Here is a 17,539-nt window from a genome sequence, read left to right as displayed (position 1 = left end):
GGGAGAAGAGCCGTCTGGGAGTACACTAAGAGGGCAAGACATGTAGTCTGTCACCATCTGACGGAAACGTTGCCTCCTGCTGACTGGAGCTGTCTGTGATGGTGTAGACATTTGTGGCGGCGGGGACACAAAACTTTGCCACATTTCGGCCATACTGGTCTTGCCTTGTGCTGAGGCGCTGCTTCTGCTCCCTCTTTGTGCAGAGCTTCCTCCACTGCCTCGACGCACTGAGCTGCTTTGTAAAGCACTAGCAGCACTGCTCTCGGTTGGAATGGAGAACATGATGGAATGCACCAGTGCGTCTTGGTACTCCCGCATTTTACGCTCCCGGTTCAATGGTGTTATGAGGCTTTGTAAGTTGTCCCGGTAGCGAGGATCTAGGAGGGTGGACACCCAATAATCAGCCGTGTTGAGAATGTGGGCGATGCGGCGGTCGTTTCTGAGGCACTGCAGCATGAAATCAACCATGTGCTGCAGACTGCCAACTGGCCAAGAAACGCTGTCCCCTGCTTGAGGCGTGATCTCTGCCTGCTCTGCATCACCCCACCCTCGCTCTAGATACTGACTACTAGAGCATTGTGTACCTCCCTCCTCTGGACAGATGTCTTCCTCATCCATTGACTCCTTCTCATCCTCCTCACAAAGTGTCCCCTGCCTAGGCCTTTGTGAGGAACCACGTTGCGCAGACTGTAGAGAAGCAGATGGCATTTGTGACTCCTCATCCTCCACCTCTTCCAAAACCTCGTCCCTTAGTGCTTGCAGTGTTTTTTCAAGCAGGCAGATAAGGGGGATAGTCATGCTGACTAGTGCATCATCTGCACTCGCCATCCGCGTGGAATAATCGAAGGCACGCAAAACGTGGCAAATGTCCTTCATAGAGGCCCACTCAGTGGTGGTGAAGTGTGAACGGCGCGCACTGCGACTTGTTTGCGCCTGCTGCAGCTGGTACTCCATTACTGCTGCCTGCTGCTCACACAACCTCTCCAACATATGTAACGTTGAATTCCACCTGGTGGGTAGGTCACATATGATGCGATGTTCCGGAAGACATAATCGGCGCTGCAGAGCTGCAATGCGTGATCTTGCATTGCTGGAACGCCGCAAGTGAGCGCACTCTATGCGGACCTTGTGAAGCAGTGCATCAAGATCCGGATAGTCCCTCAAAAAACTCTGCACGACCAAGTTGAGCACATGTGCCAGACATGGGATGTGAGTGAGGTTGCCTAGGCCCAGAGCTGCCACCAGATTTCGGCCATTGTCACACACTACCATGCCTGGCTGGAGATTCGCTGGCACAAACCACACGTCACTCTGCTGCTTGATGGCATTCCAGAGCTCCTGCGCTGTGTGGCTTCGATTCCCCAAAGAAATTAATTTTAATACGGCCTGTTGACGTTTGGCCACGGCTGTGCTCATATCGGTCATCATAACAGGTAACCGTTCACGGGTCGATGTGGAGGTAGACCGTGACGGCTCCTGCAGCGCTGATTCAGAGGAACTGGAGTATGAGGAGGAGTCAATGTGTACAGACTGGATTCCTGCAATCCTTGGAGTTGGCAGAACACGTACAGCGCCACTCTCAAGATCTGTACCCGGCTCCACAACATTTACCCAATGGGCAGTGAGGGAAAGGTATCGTCCCTGTCCATGCTTACTGGTCCACGCATCAGTGGTCAGGTGGACCTTGCTACTGACGGCGTTTTGTAGCGCATGTTTAATTTTTCCCTCCACATGATGTTGCAGGGCAGGGACGGCTTGCCTGCTGAAATAAAAGCGGCTGGGCACGTTGTATTGTGGGACTGCCAATGCCATAAAGTTACGGAATGTGTCAGTCTCCACCAGCCTGAATGATAGCATTTCAAGGGCCAGTAGTTTAGCAATGCCAGCATTCAGAGCCTGTGCTCGGGGGTGGTTTGCCGAGTATGGGCGCCTTTTCTCCCATGCCTGTGCTAACGATGGCTGTAGACTGGCCTGGGAGTGTGAGGATGACTGGGAAAGTGGTGCTGTGGGTGGAATTACACTGTGTCTCTGTACAACAGTGCCAGAGATTCTTCCATGGCGATCCTGTGAGGAAGCCGAACCAGCTGTGTGTGAGCTGGAGGAAGAGGCTACAACACGAGCTGAAGAGGTGGTAGGTGGCGCTGTAGGTTGGCCTAGGTCTTCAGTGTGTTTGTGTAACTCCACCACGTGCTTGGTCCGCACATGTTTCCACATATTTGTGGTATTGAGGTTGCTGACACTTTTCCCTCTTTTCACCTTCTGATTACACAGCTTGCATTTGACAAAGCAAATGTCATCTGCAACTGTGTCAAAAAAGGACCAGGCACTGCAAGTCTTGGGAGCGCCCGCTTTGGATTTTGGAAGAGCCATGCTCCTAATGGGTGCCGAAGTGGAGGCTACAGGCAACCAAGTCTGCCCCCTCCCTCTCCCTCCTTTTTGGGCCGTTCGGGGAATCTCTTCCTCAGAGCTGCTCCCACCACCTTCCTGTCCCTCACGCCATGATGGGTCAAGGACCTCATCATCTACACCACCCTCTTCAAACAACTGCTTCTCCTGGGTAGTCTCGACAGCACAGTACGCACCAGAAAGTGGCACCTGAGTCTCATCATCAGATGCGTACTGAGGTGTGCTGCTGACCATAGGCACTGGCCCACCCGCCTCTTCAGATTCAGAGAGACAAAACGGTTGCGCATCACTGCATACTACCTCTTCTTCAAATTCTCGAATTCTGCTTGGCTGGCCCCCTCTTTCCAAGCCAAGAGATTCAGAGAACAGAAGTAGAGATGGCTCCTGTCCAGGGCTCTCTGACTGCCTGGGCAATTTGGCAGGTGGTGAAGAGACAGATGGGTGCTCTTCAGTGCTCAGGACCTGAGAGGATCTGGAACTAATTGAAGTCGATGCGTTAGCTGCCATCCATCCGACAACGGCTTCAATTTGGTCCTCGCGCAGCAGTGGGGTACGGCTAGCTCCTACAAAGCTGCGCATAAAGGACTGTTCCCTGGTAAAACTGGGGGATGCTGAGTCACTGGTGCCCGCAGCAGGCACAGAATCCCCACGTCCTCTCCCTGCAGGCACAGAATCCTCACGTCCTCTCCCTGCAGAAACTCCACGCCCACGCCCACGACCACGACCACATGCCTTACTCCCTGCCTTCTTCATCTTGGTAGACTGATAAAGATAGGCAGAAAAGTACTAAGGGCTTAGTGTGCTTATTCCTGAACAGCTGCTAACAGGTATAAGAAACACTAATTTTATAAAGTGTGGACTAGACTTTAATATGAGCTAATGTGGCCTACACAACTGTAAAGTGGAGTGTTTGGTGAACTTTATTTAGGTTTTTTTTGTCACAAAAAGACACTGGATGTGCCTAAAGATGTAATAACGATAGTATCACAAACTTTTTGTAGCTATTACAATGTAGGAAGGTAACCTACAATGCAATAGATGAGGCTGCAAAAAATAGGCTAATACTAATCTGGCTGGGGCTGCAGGGCCCAATGCTGCAGAAAGGCTCCTCTATCTACTCCTATATAGTGTGTTTGGAATCAATTTAGCTGAATATGGATGGAACCACCACACTAATAGGAGATATCAGGAAAAATTATGAATTGGCAATAAAGGACAATGTATGAGGCAGTGACACACACTGAGTGCACTACAACCAGACGGGGTTGAAGCACACACTACAGGGTGAGCTGCACTCACACACCAGACCTTGCAGACAGCGGTGAACAGTACAGATGCAGAGCACTGTGCACTAGTGCTGCAAGACGGAAAAAAAATTCTCTATCTACTCCTATATAGTGTGTTTGGAACCAATTTAGCTGAATACAGATGGAACCACCACACTAATAGGAGATATCAGGAAAAATTATGAATTGGCAATAAAGGACAATGTATGAGGCAGTGACACACACTGAGTGCACTACAACCAGACGGGGTTGAAGCACACACTACAGGGTGAGCTGCACTCACACACCAGACCTTGCAGACAGCGGTGAACAGTACAGATGCAGAGCACTGTGCACTAGTGCTGCAAGACGGAAAAAAATTTCTCTATCTACTCCTATATAGTGTGTTTGGAACCAATTTAGCTGAATACAGATGGAACCACCACACTAATAGGAGATATCAGGAAAAATTATGAATTGGCAATAAAGGACAATGTATGAGGCAGTGACACACACTGAGTGCACTACAACCAGACGGGGTTGAAGCACACACTACAGGGTGAGCTGCACTCACACACCAGACCTTGCAGACAGCGGTGAACAGTACAGATGCAGAGCACTGTGCACTAGTGCTGCAAGACGGAAAAAAATTTCTCTATCTACTCCTATATAGTGTGTTTGGAACCAATTTAGCTGAATACAGATGGAACCACCACACTAATAGGAGATATCAGGAAAAATTATGAATTGGCAAAAAAGGACAATGTATGAGGCAGTGACACACACTGAGTGCACTACAACCAGACTTGGCTGAAGCACACACTACAGGGTGAGCTGCACTCACACACACAGACCTTGCAGATAGCGGTGAACAGCACAGGGAACTGTGCACTAGCACTGCAAGGCACAGTGATTTAGAAAGTAGCTTGGGTAAAGCAGTATAGAGCAAATAGGTAGCTAAAACTGTCCCTCAGAACAACAGCGTCCTATCCCTAACTGAATTCACAGCAGAGTGAGCTCAAAATGGCGGCGGTGGCTTTTATAGTGCATCATGACATCATTTCAGCAGCCAATCACAGCCATGCCATTAGTTAAGATGCCTACATGCCTAACAGGATGTGCCCACACTTCTTAGGATCCTCATTGGCTGAATAAAATGAAAATGTCTCATTGCATTATGGGAACTTCCGATTCCGGTATACGATATTGCAATAGTATCGGAATTAAGTATCGGAATTCCGATACCGCGAATATCGGCCGATACCCGATATTTCAGTATCGGAATGCTCAACACTAGTGGTGAGATAAGCTGCACAATATAATTGACCTTTCAGTATATTGTTGCACACACACCATCTATTTAGCAAATGCCCTTGTTATCAACAGCAGCCTTTTAAACTCACCTGAGCTAACAGGTATGTGAGCTGGTTACTCTGCTGCGCTTAAAATTTCTTTTTTGGTTTGCTACAATGCCTTTTCTGAAACGTTGTCTCCCTCTGCTGGAACACTGACTTCTTTCATTTAATGCCTGCAGACTATAAAAGAGAAACCAACCCAAAAAGTTTGGTTGATTAGTCTGTGGCATTCTTTTAAACTGTTGCTTATGGCGGTCTCTGTGAGCTTCTCAGTGACATTCAGCCATTCAGGTATCCCGCCTGCAGTAGACGGAATGTGGCAATGGAACGCTGGCTGCGCGTGTCATAATAGGCTCTGAGCCTTTATATACCTGCGCACAGCAGCAGCCACCTTCAGTCTGCTGCTGGACAGCCAGCAGCAGCAGCAGCAGGAGAGGTAATTAATCAGCAACCCTCCTGCTAAGGGTAGACAGCTGCTCGTTCCACCCCCCCCCCCCGCCTTAATTGGTTCTCCTCCCTTCCAACGGTGTTGAGGCGGGTGGGAACAGCCGGGGGTTGAGGGTACTGTGCTAAAAGAGGTGGAGTTATGCAGATCTAAAACGCGTGGATTGCAGCAGCAGCAAGCCGAAAAGTGCAGGCATGTGAGGGATCTAGAGGTTGACAGCATGTCTTCTTAACGGGAGTCCAGGTGGCCATCTCCACAAATGGACTTTTCAGAATCCTTGGGTGGCACCGTAGTCGGAAACCAATTCTGGTTATCGCTTCTCGGCCTTTTGGCAAGATCAGTGGTGGTTTTCTGCTGCTGGTGTTGTTTGGAGGGCAGTTGTGACTGGGGTTCCCCCTTGTGGGGCCCTAGTGTGCGATTGAGCGGCGATTGTGTTTATCTGCTGTAAAAATGGTGGAGAAAACACGTGGATTAGAGGACTCGGTCCGTCTGAAGGTGGCTGCAGGTCATGAAGGAGAAATCGGTTTGGACCAAGTTTGCGTTGATGTCTTGAAGAACATTAATGGCTAGAAGGTAACGGATGTATTGGCACTGCAGGATTTTCAGAAACAAGGAATTTATGATATCACTTTTGTTTCTTTGAGTATTTGCCAGAGAGTCTACATGGAGTTGGTACGAATGAAGGAAGAAAAGGAATTGAAATGCCTAGAGTTTATTGCACTGGAACCTCTGTTCCAGCAGACATATAAGTATGTGGTTGTGCACATGTATAACCCTAAAGTTCCGGATGAGACTGTTTCCAATTTTTTAGCTCGGTATTGTAGTGAGGTTAAATTTTTGGGAAGAATGAAGAACAAATACAATTATCTAAATGGCAAGAGGAGATATGTTGTAAAACTGAGACCGGATGATAGAGCTATTGGGGGTGCCAAGAGCATTCCTGCACAGTTTTCTATCGGAGGAGAAAGGGGTTTTTGTTTTTATAATGGACAGATGGAATATTGTAGGAAGTGTCATGAGTTTGGACATGTTCAGAAAGATTGTCCAGTGCAAGGTGATGTTTGTAGAGGTTGTGGGAAATCTGGGCATGTGGCAAGTGGTTGCCCAATGAATAAGGTGTGTGATTTGTGTGGACATGCAGATCACCTTGCAAGGAAATGTAGATTGTGGGCTCAGATTCCTAGGTCACAGGTGGACGCTGAAGAGAGGCAGAAGAAGACTCGGCAGGAAAGTGGGGAGGAGGGCGAAGGCTCAGACTCAGAGGGGGAAAGCCAAAAACAAGATGGTGGTAGGGGAAGAAACCATGCGGTGCCCAAGATGGAGGAAAAGGGGCGGAGCCAGAAGAAAGTTGGTTTGAGGGAGGGGCTGGAAGTAATAAACAAAGTAGCTGATGTGCATGGCCCGGGTGATGGGATGGATTTGTCTAATATGGCGGAGTCAGTGAATCCTGTTTTGGGAAGAGATGGGGGTGAGGAAATGGAGGTTTTGGAGGAGGAGGATTCTGATTCGGATGGAACTATAACCCCTCAGCAGCGTGATAGGGTTATCAGTGATTGGAGTGAAAATGAGGAGGAAGATGATGGCAAGGAGGAGAGTTATGCCTCCGTGATTAAAAGAAGTAAGGTGGAGGGGTGTTGGTCTGGGGGGCAGGAAGATCCAGTCTCCCTAAGACCAGGTTATTCTAACAGGGACTCGAGTTCTGAGTCGCCTGATATACTTAGAAAAGTGGGTGGCAGGAGTGGGTTTTCTCCTGGTTCATGATGGATCGGGTATGGTGGAGATTTTTTCCTGTTGTTATGATGGCGTTGTGTGTTGCTTCTCTGAATGTACGAGGGATTGGTTCTGCTTGTAGGAGAGCAGGGATACTGGAGTACATTGAGAGTGTGAATGCAGATATTGTCTGTCTGCAGGAATGTGTAATTAAATCTGCCCCGCATGAGAGTGAGTGGAATAAGGGGCAATCTTTTTGGTCCCCATGCTCAGAAAACAGGAATGAAGGGGTGGGCATTTTACTGTGTAATTCCAGTCTAAAGGTTTTAGAGTTTAAAGTAATCATACCTGGGAGATGTTTGTTTTTATTAGTGGATTTTTTAGGTCAGCGGGTACGGGTTTTTAATGTTTATGCCCCTGCTGATAAACAAGCAAGAGTTGGGTTTTTGGAGTCTCTAAAGTTGTTTTTACCAGGCAGAGACTTCACTATAGTGGCTGGAGATTTTAATTGTGTCAGATCCGCAAAAGATCGTAAGAGCTCTACGGAAGGTAGGACTGATGTTACGTCTAATATTTTAAATCAGATTGTGCAGGATTTACGCTACACGGATGCTGGTCTGATGGTTGGGCCAAGTGATAAGTTCACATACATATCAGATAGTGGACGTAGTGTTTCCCGAATTGACTATGTTTTTATGTCTGAAGGGATTAAGGTGGCCAAGTGCAATCACGTGATGACGACTTTTTCTGACCACAAGATGATAGTGGTAGATCTGTGTATAGCTGAGTCCCTGGCTTTTGGAAAGGGACTCTGGAAGCTGAACGTAAGCCTGCTGGAAGAGGAGAGTGTTAAGGTTGGTTTTAATAAAGTGTTTTTGTCTTGTGTGTCTGAACAGCACCTTTTTAAAGATTTGCTAGAGTGGTGGGACTGGGCTAAGGAGAAATTTGAATGTTATTTTAAAGGGGTGTGTTTTAGGAGAGCGAAAGCCAAAAGGGATCATGATGCTGCTGTTATTTCAAAATTGGAAGTACTCCATAAGTTTAAGAGAGCGGGGATGGAGGTGGATAAAGAGATTGCAGATTTGAAGGACGAACTGAAGAAGATACTTATTGAAAAAGGGAAGACTATTATGTTTAAGGCAAAAATAAAGCACATGGAGGAAAATGAGCAATGTTCGAGATACTTTTTTAAAAAATGTTTTAAACCTAAAGGGGTTTTTAAGTCTGTTTTTTCTCCTGCAGGGGAGGTATCTGGGGATGAGATGATTGGCAGTATTCTTTCCTTTTATGAAACACTCTTCTCTAACGATAGTAGAGCCAGTGATGCGGAAATTAATGATTATTGCAAAGTATTAACTAATAATATTCCTGAGGAGAAAATTGGGTTTTTAAGTGAGGAGGTTGGGAAAGATGAAATTAGACGGGCAGTGGATGGCTTGGCGAAAGGCAAGACGCCAGGCTGTGATGGTCTTCCTGCTGAATTTTATGTTAGATTTTGGGATATTATAGGTGTGGAGTTTTCCCGGGTGGTGCAATATGGTTTTACTCATGGGATTTTATCGGTTTCTATGCGTAGGGGGATTGTTACGCTGATTCATAAGAAAGGGGACATGAGGGATATTAAAAATTGGAGGCCCATAACATTGTTAAACAGTGATTACAAAATTATTTCTAAAATTGTGGCTGGTAGACTGGCAGATGTGATAGGTGATATGGTGGGGAAGTATCAGGCATGTGCAGTGCCTGGTAGGAAAATTTCAGATAATTTGCTGCTTCTAAGAGACTTAATTTATCAGGCTAATTTGAATAAGAATGCTCTTTTGTTACAGTCGGTGGACCTGGAGAAAGCCTTTGATAAAATATCACATAGATTTTTGTTCTCTGCTTTAAGTCACCTTGGTGTTCCGGATAAATTATTGATGGTCATTAAGAGTTTTTATTGTGGGGTCAGTAGCCAGATTTTAGTTAATGGGCATGTGAGTTCCAGTTTTAATATTTTATCGGGAGTTAGGCAGGGTTGTCCCCTGTCACCAATTCTTTTTATCTGTGTGGTGGAGGCCCTTTTAAAAAGTGTGCAAGTTGACAAGTGTGTGGCTGGTGTTTTTATTCCTGGGGGATCCGGGGGTCCAGTCAAGTCTTTAAGTTATATGGATGATATTGTTTTTACTTATGGTTCACAGGCGGATCTCAATAGAGTGAATTTGCACGTAAGGATTTTTTGTTGTGTGGCTGGTATGGCGGTGAATTGGGGAAAGTGCCAACTTTGTAACTTTGGGAGGCAGGTTGAGGTTAACGTGGCAGGAGTGGAGAGTAGGGAGGAAATTGAGGTTCTTGGTGTCATCTTTGAGAAGGAACTGAAAGGGAAAAGCAGCCTGAAGATTCTAGAAGACAAAATGGATCAGAAGTTGAACTTTTGGAAACTAAGGAACCTGTCGCTGAGAGGGAAAGTGCTGGTAATCAAGTCTGTGATTCTCCCGCTTCTGCTGTACACTGCTTTGATTTTCCCACCTGCTGTGCTTTGGACAAAGAGAGTGACAAGGAAACTGTTTGTGTTTTTTTGGGGATCCAAAATGGAGAAACTAAGAAGAGGAATGGTTATGTGTTCTGTGGAAAATGGGGGTTGTGATTTTCCTAACATTGACTTATTTTTAAGAATGCATTATTTTTTGAACATTTATAAATTATCCCAGTGCAATAACAGGACTGCGGACATGTGCAAATATTTAGCAGGACGGCTTTTCCAGAAATGGAGCTGGTGTGAGAAGGATTTAAGAAAACCAGTTTCGTTTGTGATACCGTTTTTTTATGTGGTGCTTAGGTCCTTCTATGATCAAAATGGGATAAGCTCCATGGTTAGACCGGACAAAAAACTGATTGTCTCAGGTATTAAGAAGAAGGAGATGTTATGTGATGTGCCGTTTTGTAATAATGCACAGTCTGGACAGGTGTGGAAGCTTTTTTTCATGCGTGGAATCAGCAACAGACAGAAGGATGTAACCTGGATGGCGTTGCATGGATGCTTGCCAACAAGGGCTTTTTTGAATGACCGGGGGATAAAAGTTCAAGAACTATGTCCTAGGGAAGGTTGCAATAAGGTGGAAACAATACAGCATATTTTTTGGGACTGTTTTTTTGCTAAAAAAGTTTTTACCTTGTTGTCACGTATGTTTGTTGCTTTAGTTGGTTTTCATTGTTTCGATTTTGAAAGGATTTTAATAGGTCAAGATTTTAAGTACTCGCAAAGGAAGCGGGCAAGCTGGATTATTTTTGTCATATATAAAGAGGTTTTATGGGACGTTCGGAATTTGGTGATTTTTAAAAAGATTGTTTTTTCCCCCATGGAATGCAGAAAGATTTTTCTTGCTAGACTGTTTTATGCCTATTTATTGGATAAAAAGAAGTATGGCGAGACAGCAGCAGAAGCACTCTGGAACTTTTCACATTGGACTTCTTACAGTAAGTAACAGTTAATTGCAGGGTTGTGTTTTTTGGGATTTTGTTTTTGTTTTTCCGAATGATGATTTGAGAACCCGTTATGTGAATATGCGCTATGATGCATAAATTAATGTGGGTCTTAATCTGAGGAAAAAAAAAATTCTGTTCTTATCAGTTTAATATCTGATACGTCCCCTATCTGGGGACCATATATTAAATGGATTTTTAGAACAGGGAGATGGAAAAAGAGCTTGCTCTGTCCACTCCACGCATTGACCTGGTATTGCAGTATCTCCAGGACCGGTGCACCCCTTCTTTAATGCAGTTTCTAAAATCAGAAAGAATTGAATTCAATGCTTTTTGTTCATTTTGCTTGTTTGTCGGATTTTGGGATGGACTCTTTGGCTTTGCTTTTCTTCTCCTCATTGGATTTTTCATGTTAAAAGTTGCAGAAGCCAGATGACAAGCTCATTTTGGTTCAACTTCAGCAACTGTGCATTGCATTGCCATGTAATGTAATGTAATGCAATGCTATCTATCTAGCTCTCCCTCTATACTTCCTTTTGGATAAACAGACATATTAGGCAAGCATTTTGGAGCTTTCACCTAAATAACTACAGGTGGTGAGATAAGCTGCACAATATAATTGACCTTTCAGTATATTGTTGCACACACACCATCTATTTAGCAAATGCCCTTGTTATCAACAGCAGCCTTTTAAACTCACCTGAGCTAACAGGTATGTGAGCTGGTTACTCTGCTGCGCTTAAAATTTCTTTTTTGGTTTGCTACAATGCCTTTTCTGAAACGTTGTCTCCCTCTGCTGGAACACTGACTTCTTTCATTTAATGCCTGCAGACTATAAAAGAGAAACCAACCCAAAAAGTTTGGTTGATTAGTCTGTGGCATTCTTTTAAACTGTTGCTTATGGCGGTCTCTGTGAGCTTCTCAGTGACATTCAGCCATCCAGGTATCCCGCCTGCAGTAGACGGAATGTGGCAATGGAACGCTGGCTGCGCGTGTCATAATAGGCTCTGAGCCTTTATATACCTGCGCACAGCAGCAGCCACCATCAGTCTGCTGCTGGACAGCCAGCAGCAGCAGCAGCAGGAGAGGTAATTAATCAGCAACCCTCCTGCTAAGGGTAGACAGCTGCTCGTTCCACCCCCCCCCCGCCTTAATTGGTTCTCCTCCCTTCCAACGGTGTTGAGGCGGGTGGGAACAGCCGGGGGTTGAGGGTACTGTGCTAAAAGAGGTGGAGTTATGCAGATCTAAAACGCGTGGATTGCAGCAGCAGCAAGCCGAAAAGTGCAGGCATGTGAGGGATCTAGAGGTTGACAGCATGTCTTCTTAACGGGAGTCCAGGTGGCCATCTCCACAAATGGACTTTTCAGAATCCTTGGGTGGCACCGTAGTCGGAAACCAATTCTGGTTATCGCTTCTCGGCCTTTTGGCTAAGATCAAGTGTAGTATCTGTTCTTATCAGTTTAATATCTGATACGTCCCCTATCTGGGGACCATATATTAAATGGATTTTTAGAACAGGGAGATGGAAAAAGAGCTTGCTCTGTCCACTCCACGCATTGACCTGGTATTGCAGTATCTCCAGGACCAGTGCACCCCTTCTTTAATGCAGTTTCTAAAATCAGAAAGAATTGAATTCAATGCTTTTTGTTCATTTTGCTTGTTTGTCGGATTTTGGGATGGACTCTTTGGCTTTGCTTTTCTTCTCCTCATTGGATTTTTCATGTTAAAAGTTGCAGAAGCCAGATGACAAGCTCATTTTGGTTCAACTTCAGCAACTGTGCATTGCATTGCCATGTAATGTAATGTAATGCAATGCTATCTATCTAGCTCTCCCTCTATACTTCCTTTTGGATAAACAGACATATTAGGCAAGCATTTTGGAGCTTTCACCTAAATAACTACAGGTGGTGAGATAAGCTGCACAATATAATTGACCTTTCAGTATATTGTTGCACACACACCATCTATTTAGCAAATGCCCTTGTTATCAACAGCAGCCTTTTAAACTCACCTGAGCTAACAGGTATGTGAGCTGGTTACTCTGCTGCGCTTAAAATTTCTTTTTTGGTTTGCTACAATGCCTTTTCTGAAACGTTGTCTCCCTCTGCTGGAACACTGACTTCTTTCATTTAATGCCTGCAGACTATAAAAGAGAAACCAACCCAAAAAGTTTGGTTGATTAGTCTGTGGCATTCTTTTAAACTGTTGCTTATGGCGGTCTCTGTGAGCTTCTCAGTGACATTCAGCCATCCAGGTATCCCGCCTGCAGTAGACGGAATGTGGCAATGGAACGCTGGCTGCGCGTGTCATAATAGGCTCTGAGCCTTTATATACCTGCGCACAGCAGCAGCCACCTTCAGTCTGCTGCTGGACAGCCAGCAGCAGCAGCAGGAGAGGTAATTAATCAGCAACCCTCCTGCTAAGGGTAGACAGCTGCTCGTTCCACCCCCCCCCCGCCTTAATTGGTTCTCCTCCCTTCCAACGGTGTTGAGGCGGGTGGGAACAGCCGGGGGTTGAGGGTACTGTGCTAAAAGAGGTGGAGTTATGCAGATCTAAAACGCGTGGATTGCAGCAGCAGCAAGCCGAAAAGTGCAGGCATGTGAGGGATCTAGAGGTTGACAGCATGTCTTCTTAACGGGAGTCCAGGTGGCCATCTCCACAAATGGACTTTTCAGAATCCTTGGGTGGCACCGTAGTCGGAAACCAATTCTGGTTATCGCTTCTCGGCCTTTTGGCTAAGATCAAGTGTAGTATCTGTTCTTATCAGTTTAATATCTGATACGTCCCCTATCTGGGGACCATATATTAAATGGATTTTTAGAACAGGGAAATGGAAAAAGAGCTTGCTCTGTCCACTCCACGCATTGACCTGGTATTGCAGTATCTCCAGGACCGGTGCACCCCTTCTTTAATGCAGTTTCTAAAATCAGAAAGAATTGAATTCAATGCTTTTTGTTCATTTTGCTTGTTTGTCGGATTTTGGGATGGACTCTTTGGCTTTGCTTTTCTTCTCCTCATTGGATTTTTCATGTTAAAAGTTGCAGAAGCCAGATGACAAGCTCATTTTGGTTCAACTTCAGCAACTGTGCATTGCATTGCCATGTAATGTAATGTAATGCAATGCTATCTATCTAGCTCTCCCTCTATACTTCCTTTTGGATAAACAGACATATTAGGCAAGCATTTTGGAGCTTTCACCTAAATAACTACAGGTGGTGAGATAAGCTGCACAATATAATTGACCTTTCAGTATATTGTTGCACACACACCATCTATTTAGCAAATGCCCTTGTTATCAACAGCAGCCTTTTAAACTCACCTGAGCTAACAGGTATGTGAGCTGGTTACTCTGCTGCGCTTAAAATTTCTTTTTTGGTTTGCTACAATGCCTTTTCTGAAACGTTGTCTCCCTCTGCTGGAACACTGACTTCTTTCATTTAATGCCTGCAGACTATAAAAGAGAAACCAACCCAAAAAGTTTGGTTGATTAGTCTGTGGCATTCTTTTAAACTGTTGCTTATGGCGGTCTCTGTGAGCTTCTCAGTGACATTCAGCCATCCAGGTATCCCGCCTGCAGTAGACGGAATGTGGCAATGGAACGCTGGCTGCGCGTGTCATAATAGGCTCTGAGCCTTTATATACCTGCGCACAGCAGCAGCCACCTTCAGTCTGCTGCTGGACAGCCAGCAGCAGCAGCAGCAGGAGAGGTAATTAATCAGCAACCCTCCTGCTAAGGGTAGACAGCTGCTCGTTCCACCCCCCCCCGCCTTAATTGGTTCTCCTCCCTTCCAACGGTGTTGAGGCGGGTGGGAACAGCCGGGGGTTGAGGGTACTGTGCTAAAAGAGGTGGAGTTATGCAGATCTAAAACGCGTGGATTGCAGCAGCAGCAAGCCGAAAAGTGCAGGCATGTGAGGGATCTAGAGGTTGACAGCATGTCTTCTTAACGGGAGTCCAGGTGGCCATCTCCACAAATGGACTTTTCAGAATCCTTGGGTGGCACCGTAGTCGGAAACCAATTCTGGTTATCGCTTCTCGGCCTTTTGGCTAAGATCAAGTGTAGTATCTGTTCTTATCAGTTTAATATCTGATACGTCCCCTATCTGGGGACCATATATTAAATGGATTTTTAGAACAGGGAGATGGAAAAAGAGCTTGCTCTGTCCACTCCACGCATTGACCTGGTATTGCAGTATCTCCAGGACCGGTGCACCCCTTCTTTAATGCAGTTTCTAAAATCAGAAAGAATTGAATTCAATGCTTTTTGTTCATTTTGCTTGTTTGTCGGATTTTGGGATGGACTCTTTGGCTTTGCTTTTCTTCTCCTCATTGGATTTTTCATGTTAAAAGTTGCAGAAGCCAGATGACAAGCTCATTTTGGTTCAACTTCAGCAACTGTGCATTGCATTGCCATGTAATGTAATGTAATGCAATGCTATCTATCTAGCTCTCCCTCTATACTTCCTTTTGGATAAACAGACATATTAGGCAAGCATTTTGGAGCTTTCACCTAAATAACTACAGGTGGTGAGATAAGCTGCACAATATAATTGACCTTTCAGTATATTGTTGCACACACACCATCTATTTAGCAAATGCCCTTGTTATCAACAGCAGCCTTTTAAACTCACCTGAGCTAACAGGTATGTGAGCTGGTTACTCTGCTGCGCTTAAAATTTCTTTTTTGGTTTGCTACAATGCCTTTTCTGAAACGTTGTCTCCCTCTGCTGGAACACTGACTTCTTTCATTTAATGCCTGCAGACTATAAAAGAGAAACCAACCCAAAAAGTTTGGTTGATTAGTCTGTGGCATTCTTTTAAACTGTTGCTTATGGCGGTCTCTGTGAGCTTCTCAGTGACATTCAGCCATCCAGGTATCCCGCCTGCAGTAGACGGAATGTGGCAATGGAACGCTGGCTGCGCGTGTCATAATAGGCTCTGAGCCTTTATATACCTGCGCACAGCAGCAGCCACCTTCAGTCTGCTGCTGGACAGCCAGCAGCAGCAGCAGGAGAGGTAATTAATCAGCAACCCTCCTGCTAAGGGTAGACAGCTGCTCGTTCCACCCCCCCCCGCCTTAATTGGTTCTCCTCCCTTCCAACGGTGTTGAGGCGGGTGGGAACAGCCGGGGGTTGAGGGTACTGTGCTAAAAGAGGTGGAGTTATGCAGATCTAAAACGCGTGGATTGCAGCAGCAGCAAGCCGAAAAGTGCAGGCATGTGAGGGATCTAGAGGTTGACAGCATGTCTTCTTAACGGGAGTCCAGGTGGCCATCTCCACAAATGGACTTTTCAGAATCCTTGGGTGGCACCGTAGTCGCAAACCAATTCTGGTTATCGCTTCTCGGCCTTTTGGCTAAGATCAAGTGTAGTATCTGTTCTTATCAGTTTAATATCTGATACGTCCCCTATCTGGGGACCATATATTAAATGGATTTTTAGAACAGGGAGATGGAAAAAGAGCTTGCTCTGTCCACTCCACGCATTGACCTGGTATTGCAGTATCTCCAGGACCGGTGCACCCCTTCTTTAATGCAGTTTCTAAAATCAGAAAGAATTGAATTCAATGCTTTTTGTTCATTTTGCTTGTTTGTCGGATTTTGGGATGGACTCTTTGGCTTTGCTTTTCTTCTCCTCATTGGATTTTTCATGTTAAAAGTTGCAGAAGCCAGATGACAAGCTCATTTTGGTTCAACTTCAGCAACTGTGCATTGCATTGCCATGTAATGTAATGTAATGCAATGCTATCTATCTAGCTCTCCCTCTATACTTCCTTTTGGATAAACAGACATATTAGGCAAGCATTTTGGAGCTTTCACCTAAATAACTACAGGTGGTGAGATAAGCTGCACAATATAATTGACCTTTCAGTATATTGTTGCACACACACCATCTATTTAGCAAATGCCCTTGTTATCAACAGCAGCCTTTTAAACTCACCTGAGCTAACAGGTATGTGAGCTGGTTACTCTGCTGCGCTTAAAATTTCTTTTTTGGTTTGCTACAATGCCTTTTCTGAAACGTTGTCTCCCTCTGCTGGAACACTGACTTCTTTCATTTAATGCCTGCAGACTATAAAAGAGAAACCAACCCAAAAAGTTTGGTTGATTAGTCTGTGGCATTCTTTTAAACTGTTGCTTATGGCGGTCTCTGTGAGCTTCTCAGTGACATTCAGCCATCCAGGTATCCCGCCTGCAGTAGACGGAATGTGGCAATGGAACGCTGGCTGCGCGTGTCATAATAGGCTCTGAGCCTTTATATACCTGCGCACAGCAGCAGCCACCTTCAGTCTGCTGCTGGACAGCCAGCAGCAGCAGCAGCAGGAGAGGTACTTAATCAGCAACCCTCCTGCTAAGGGTAGACGGCTGCTCGTTCCACCCCCCCCCCGCCTTAATTGGTTCTCCTCCCTTCCAACGGTGTTGAGGCGGGTGGGAACAGCCGGGGGTTGAGGGTACTGTGCTAAAAGAGGTGGAGTTATGCAGATCTAAAACGCGTGGATTGCAGCAGCAGCAAGCCGAAAAGTGCAGGCATGTGAGGGATCTAGAGGTTGACAGCATGTCTTCTTAACGGGAGTCCAGGTGGCCATCTCCACAAATGGACTTTTCAGAATCCTTGGGTGGCACCGTAGTCGGAAACCAATTCTGGTTATCGCTTCTCGGCCTTTTGGCTAAGATCAAGTGTAGTATCTGTTCTTATCAGTTTAATATCTGATACGTCCCCTATCTGGGGACCATATATTAAATGGATTTTTAGAACAGGGAGATGGAAAAAGAGCTTGCTCTGTCCACTCCACGCATTGACCTGGTATTGCAGTATCTCCAGGACCGGTGCACCCCTTCTTTAATGCAGTTTCTAAAATCAGAAAGAATTGAATTCAATGCTTTTTGTTCATTTTGCTTG

The 17,539-nt window shown here is 45.5% G+C and overlaps 6 non-coding genes across 6 annotated transcripts; all 6 read left to right on the top strand.

The window, feature by feature from the left end:
- The first annotated feature begins 10,738 nt into the window (after positions 1-10,738).
- On the top strand, positions 10,739-10,930 carry LOC141210703 (U2 spliceosomal RNA). Its single transcript, XR_012280824.1, has one exon. It is a non-coding gene; the product is annotated as a U2 spliceosomal RNA (small nuclear RNA).
- Positions 10,931-12,050: 1,120 nt separating this feature from the next.
- Positions 12,051-12,241, top strand: LOC141208643 (U2 spliceosomal RNA). The gene has a single exon (XR_012278865.1). It is a non-coding gene; the product is annotated as a U2 spliceosomal RNA (small nuclear RNA).
- Positions 12,242-13,358: 1,117 nt separating this feature from the next.
- Positions 13,359-13,549, top strand: LOC141210160 (U2 spliceosomal RNA). The gene has a single exon (XR_012280337.1). It is a non-coding gene; the product is annotated as a U2 spliceosomal RNA (small nuclear RNA).
- A 1,119-nt stretch (positions 13,550-14,668) lies between these two features.
- LOC141208909 (U2 spliceosomal RNA) lies at positions 14,669-14,859 on the top strand. The gene has a single exon (XR_012279119.1). It is a non-coding gene; the product is annotated as a U2 spliceosomal RNA (small nuclear RNA).
- Positions 14,860-15,975: 1,116 nt separating this feature from the next.
- Positions 15,976-16,166, top strand: LOC141208908 (U2 spliceosomal RNA). The gene has a single exon (XR_012279118.1). It is a non-coding gene; the product is annotated as a U2 spliceosomal RNA (small nuclear RNA).
- A 1,120-nt stretch (positions 16,167-17,286) lies between these two features.
- On the top strand, positions 17,287-17,477 carry LOC141208907 (U2 spliceosomal RNA). Its single transcript, XR_012279117.1, has one exon. It is a non-coding gene; the product is annotated as a U2 spliceosomal RNA (small nuclear RNA).
- The last annotated feature ends 62 nt before the right edge of the window (positions 17,478-17,539 follow it).

The sequence above is a fragment of the Phyllobates terribilis genome, unplaced genomic scaffold (genome assembly GCF_046119375.1).
Source record: "Phyllobates terribilis strain yellow unplaced genomic scaffold, ASM4611937v1 Scaffold_169__1_contigs__length_4117513, whole genome shotgun sequence".
NCBI classification, from domain to species: domain Eukaryota; kingdom Metazoa; phylum Chordata; class Amphibia; order Anura; family Dendrobatidae; genus Phyllobates; species Phyllobates terribilis.
The sequence above is the reverse complement of the archived record's forward strand: the minus strand, read 5'-3'. Positions and strand labels throughout refer to the sequence as shown.